Here is a 6,085-nt window from a genome sequence, read left to right on the forward strand (position 1 = left end):
CCTGTGCTCCGCAACGGGAGAGGCCACAACAGTGAGAGGCCCGCGTACCGCCAAAAAAAAAAAAAAAGATCACCTTGGCTGCTGTGGATTGTGGGGACAAAAGGGAAGCCAGGAGACCAGCATCACCAGGCAGGCAATGACAGTGCCTGGACCAGGGTGATGGGAGAGGAGATGGAGCCCAGTGCATGGGTTCAGACACCCTCTGGAGGCGGAAGTGCAACAGCTTGCTGATGGATCAGAGGTGGGGAGTAAGGAGATGGCAATCCAGAATGCCTCTGGGTTTTACCTTCAGCAGTTGGATTTACTGGTATGGGAAAGACTGTGGGAGAAACAGGTTTAGAAGTGTCAAGGGACTCGGAAAGTGGAGTTCTCCAAAGAAGGAGAACCAATGTGTGTGTGTGTGTGTGTGTGTGTGTGTGTGTGTGTGTGTGTAGTATAAGGAATTGGCTCACACAATTGTGGATGCTTGGCAAGTCCAAAATCTGCAGGATAGGCTGAAGGTGGAAACCCAAGGAAGAGCTGGTGTTACAGTTCAAGTCCAAAGGCCATTTGCTGACAGAATTCCTTCTTGCTCAGTGGATGTCAGTTTTTATTCTATTAAGGCCTTCAACTGATCAGACGAGACCCACCCACATTATGGAGGGTAATCTGCTTTCCTCGAAGTCTTAAATGTTCATCTCATCTTAAAAATACCTTCACAGAAACATCTAGAATAATGTTTGCACCATGGCTTGCCCAAGTAGACACACAAAATTAACCATCACACTTACTTTTCTTACTATCAGACATTGTGTTTTTTATCTATATTAGTTCCTGGTCAAAGAGTAGCACAGAGGGCCAAGAAAAACCCTTAAGGGCTGGGAGAAGAGGTTGGCAAAGGACAGAGAACAGGAGCCACGACTGTGGAGAGAAGCCTTCCGAGAAGGAGGGGTATCAAGATTTGTAGAGAGGGTCTTCCCTGACGGTTCAGTGGTAGGGACTCTGAGATCCCACTGCAGGGGGCATAGGTTCGATCCCTGGGAACTAAGATCCGGCATGCCACGGGGTGCGGCCAAAAGAAAAAAAAAAAAAAGTTGCAGAGAGATAGAAAAGGAAGACAAAGGAGTTACAGAATGTGGCGATTAGGAGGTTGCTGGTGACCTTAGCAACGGACCACGCAGGGAGAGTGAGGACTATGAAAGGAAGAAGGGCTCTTCACATGCAAGCAATGGGAACTCGAGTCCCACAGGGAAGCCAGCAAGTGAATGATTACAAAATACAATGCCCACTAGAGATTGTCATAGTGAAGTAAGTCAGACAGAGAAAGACAAATATCATATGATATCACTTATATGTGGAATCTAAAATAGTGGTACAAATGAACTTATTTACAAAACAGAAATAGAGTCGCAGATGAAGAAAACAAACTTATGGTTACCGGGGGGAAGGGGAGGAGAAATAAATTGGGAGATTGGGATTGACATAAACACCCTTTTATATTTAAAATAGATAACTAATAAGGACTTACTGTATAGCACAGGGAACTCTTCTCAATACCCTGTGATGACTTACATGGGAACAGAATCTAAAAAAGACTGGATATATGTATATGTATAACTGATTCACTTTGCTGTGCAGCAGAAACTAACATGACATTTTAAACCAACTATACTCCAATAAAAATTGCTTTAAATTTATAGTTTAAAAATAAATTAATTAATTTAAAAAATAAATTTAAAAAAATACAACATCCAATGAAACAGAAAGGATGCTGTGATAGGGAATGGTACTGGAACTACTTAGATGGAGAGGTCAGGAAAGGCCCTTCAAACAAAATGATGTTTAAGCTGAGATTGGAAGGAAGAAAAGAAGCTGCCCACGTGAAGGTCTGTGGGAAGGATGAGCCGGCAGGGGACCGGTGCAAAGGCCCTGAGATGAGAAAGAGTTTGGAGTGATCAACAAGCTGAAAGAAGCTCGGTAAGGTTGAAGCCGAGAGAGGGGCAATAGATGAAGCCGGAGGGATGTGGCCTTATAAGGGATGGTGTTTGGATTTTATTCTAAGTGTGATGGAAAATCACTAGAAGGTTTAAGCAGGGAAGTAAGTGATGGGATCTGCTTTATAATTTTTAAAGTTTATTGTGGCTAGCGTGTGAAGCCTGTGCTGGGGAGGGAGCGGGGATAGAGGGGAAGCCGTCAGGGACGCTTACAATGGGCCACGTAAGCCGCATAGATGGCATAGAGGGGTAGCAGTGAGGTAAGCAGTAGGTGGGTTTGGGAAATGGTCTGGAGGTAGAACCAACAGAATATGCCGATGGAGTGCATGTGGGAGGTGAGAGATGGAGAAGAATGAAACACAACTCCCAGTTTCCTGTTTGTCGGGTTCACTGCTGTTTACCAAGAAGGGGGAAATCTGCAGAGAAAGAGGTTCTGGGTCACGAGTTTAGTTTTAGGTGCGGGACACTGAAGGAGTCACTCTTGGCTGTCTTAGCTGTCTTGATGAGGGTGGGCCTGGGTGGCTTGAGCGGGGGGGACTCTGGTGGCAGAGTGCCCAGTGGAGGCTGGCAGGTAGCTGGGGGATTCTTCTGCAGAGCTCAGTGGGAAGGGGCTGAGGGTTTGCAGGGCAGTTGAGATGTTGAGGTGAGGCCAGGGCAGAAATCATTATCCAGTAGTCAAAATGTCAAGAATCTGAATTAGCGGGGGGAGGGAGGAGGAGGGTATGGTGGGGGCCTGTGAGGGGAGTCTGGGATCTGAGGGATGGAGCAGTTTGGGTGAGGCTAAGAGGAGGGAGTGGCCATGTGAGCAGGAGGCTGAAGTGGACAATTGACACTGTCTGGGACATGGAGCGTGAGGTCCCCAAGATGATGCTTGTGCCTGCGATGGAGAAGAGGACCTTGAGACAGACATCAGAGTCCTGGGTAACCAAAGAAGTCGCTGGAGGGCAGGTAACCCCGGTGAGGAGAGGGATGATGCAGAACAACAGGAATGGAAAAGAGCAGGAATTTCCCAGGAGAGTGCAGGGAGGGCCACGAAGGGCGGGCGAGCAGAAGAAGTCTGATGGGGTGAGGGCTGCGGCATCCCAGAGGTGTGTTAGGGGAGCCCAAGCTCCCTACAAGGCAGAGACTCTGGGACGGTGGGTTTATGGTGGGAGCAGGCTTCCAGAGGACACACTGGCCCTCGGGAAGGGAGAATGAGAGAGGAAAGGGGAAGAGCAGGAAATTTCCCCCCGATCCTCCCTCCCTGGGGCTCCTCACCCCCTCCAGACTCTCCCCTTCAAAGCCAGCCTTCACAAGAGCTGCCAGGCACTCCTTCTAAAGCACAACTCCATCCTGCCTCTTATCCACTTCATAAACCCCACTGCCCTCAGGGTAAAGTCCCTGTTCTTTAGCCTGGTCCTCGAGGCCCTTCTGGAAGGATCTCACCTGCTGCCCTCCTTCCCACCTCTCTCATCCTAAATCCCCACAAAGCAGGATGAACTTATACCTCTAAGGGCACCAAGATGCATCAGGCCTCTGGGCCTTTGCACACACCATTCCCTCTGCCTGGAATGCTTTTTTTCATCTCACGTGCCTAGAAAATGCCAAGTCTTTCAAGCAAGCATATCCTCTTTGGAGAAGCTTCTCTGACGCCCTCAAGGAGCCACGATTGCCCCTTTCTTTGTGCCCTCACTCTTCCTCATCTACCTTGTTTCATAAATCTATCAACCCAACTAGACCAGGAGTGCCTTAGGAGGACAGTATGATATCCATTTCTCTCTCTCTCTTTTTTTTTTCTGTACCATGTGGCTTACAGGACTGCGGTGAAAGCGCTGAGTCCTAATCACTGAGCCGCCAGGGAATTCCCTTATATCCATTTCTCTATCCTCCATTCCCAGCCCAATGCCTGGGATACAACAGCAGTTAATATTTATGAATGACAGGACAAAATTATAGCTAATTATAAAAAACCAGCATGTACTAAATATTCACTAAGATTCCTAGCACTGTGGTGAGCTCTTTAACTGCATTTCCTTATGTTAGGCCCATAAGAACTGTGGTGGAGCAGGTAGTGTTACTCTACTGATTTTACAGATGAGGACACTGAGGCTCAGGGAGGTGAAGTGACTGGTCCAAGGACATTGGGCTAGTTGGTGGTAGAGATGGACTTCTAACTCAGACAAGCCTAATTCCAGTGTCGGTGCACTTGACCACTATCCTATATTGCCTCCATGAAAGAGAGGCAGAGGACAAGATCTCAGAGGACAATGGGGTCACAGAGACTAAGGTTTGCAGGGGAGAGTGCAATAAATTGACAATAACAAAGTCATCTTTTCTTTGAGTCACAGTGTGATCACACGCACTGTTTGTTGCCTACCCAAAAGCCCATCTCCCCTTCTTCAGTGCTGTCAGAGTTTTGCTCTTGTCTGTGAACACCCTTCCCCCCATAATTCAGGTAAATCCTGACTGGTCTAAGCTAATTTTAGTAGTATCATCCCTCTTGTCTGGTTGGTTCAGTGGTGGGCATGTGATCCAGTTAGCTCTTTTAAATTTCTTTTTAATTGGGATAAAATAACACAGTGTTATCTTTTTAACCATTTTAGAGTGCCACGTAACTCTTTAAGTTATTGCTGGACTTGGTTGAAGATGTAGTGCCTGGAGCTGCTGCAGCCATTTTGTGATCATGAGGATAATGGCCAACATACTGAGGGTGGTGGAATGAGATTAGAGGACAGAATATGATGTGTGTCGCTCCTCAGCTGCTGGATCATTCCTACCTCAGCTCTTCCTGATACATGAGATAATACACCACCCTTCTGTCTAAGCCATTTTGAGCTGGTCTTCTATTACTTGCAGCTAAAAGTATATTGATACTGACACTGCAGGTGGTACAATAGTTCTTGCCTGATAGAGGATGACATGAAGTATAAAGAATTTCACTAATCTCTAGGAGCTACTGCCCTGGCCTGAGTCCACTGACCTTAGGTCTTCTAATGAGAATGATGATCTTGGCCTGGGTGAATAGTAACAGTGACCTGGGACATCATCTGAATAAGCTTGCAGGAACTACAAAAGACGCAATCCTGACTGTCTAGGGTTTCAGTTTACCGAACATCAGTTAAGTATGTCTATGGTGCTGGGATCATAAGGCTGAATCAGACACAGCCTTTGCCCTTAAGGGGCTCGCTCACACTGCAGTGGGAGAGATGACCACAGGCCAGTGATGAGTGATGAACAGGTCTACACGAGGTCCGGAGGCTGATGTGCAAGGTGGCTGGGTGAAACTTCACATAAACATTTTGAAGGATGGTAAGAGAAGAGCCAGAGAAAAAGGCATTTCTAGGCAGAATGACCAGCATATGCAAACTCAGGGGACCATGACTCTTTCAGGGAAATTACAAGTTATTTAGCGTAATGGGAACCGGGCTGGCCACTGACAGGCTGTATGTCTCTGAGCAAATTACCTGATGTCTCTGAGGCTTGGAATTCACATTTGTGAGAAAAAGAAAAAAGAAAGTAAAATGGTTGCAAAATTAGGTAACGGAATTTAGATGCAAAGCACAGTGCTTGGCATATATTAGGTGCACACGAAATGCTCTTTATTATTCATCCATTTTGGTCACATGGTTCTAATTCATTATCTTCTCTGACCCAGGTGGCTTTCTTCCCTTTCTCACTCATTCCTGAGCCTAGTAGCGAGGCCCCCCAACTCCCGCAGACTTTTCCTCAGGCAGGAAACCCGACCCACTGCCTGGCCTGGGACAGCTTCTGGGGCTGGGTGGTTTGTGTTATTCATTCTCTCTCTCTCTCTTTTTTTTCCCCTAAATGCAACAAAATAAAACCAAACAAAAAGCCCAACGCCTGGCGTGGCTTGTCAGGGAGTTATGCAAGTGTGTAAAAAAATAAAATAAAATAAACATCGAGTTTTCGGCATTTGGGGCTGTTTGATTAGGCACAGAGCAGAGCCAAGGGCTGGTGAGATGGAGGAAAGGCTCAGGGCAGAGGGGAGAGGGGAGGGGCTGGAGAGCAGGAGTGGAGGGGGCCCAGGACCAACTCAGAAATGGCTGTTTGCCCCCTGCAAACTTGGCAAGGATCTGGCCGAATGAGCCCAAGCCCTGGTATTTGGGACCCAA

This window comes from Physeter macrocephalus, chromosome 3, assembly GCF_002837175.3.
Source record: "Physeter macrocephalus isolate SW-GA chromosome 3, ASM283717v5, whole genome shotgun sequence".
Taxonomy (NCBI): Eukaryota; Metazoa; Chordata; class Mammalia; order Artiodactyla; family Physeteridae; genus Physeter; species Physeter macrocephalus.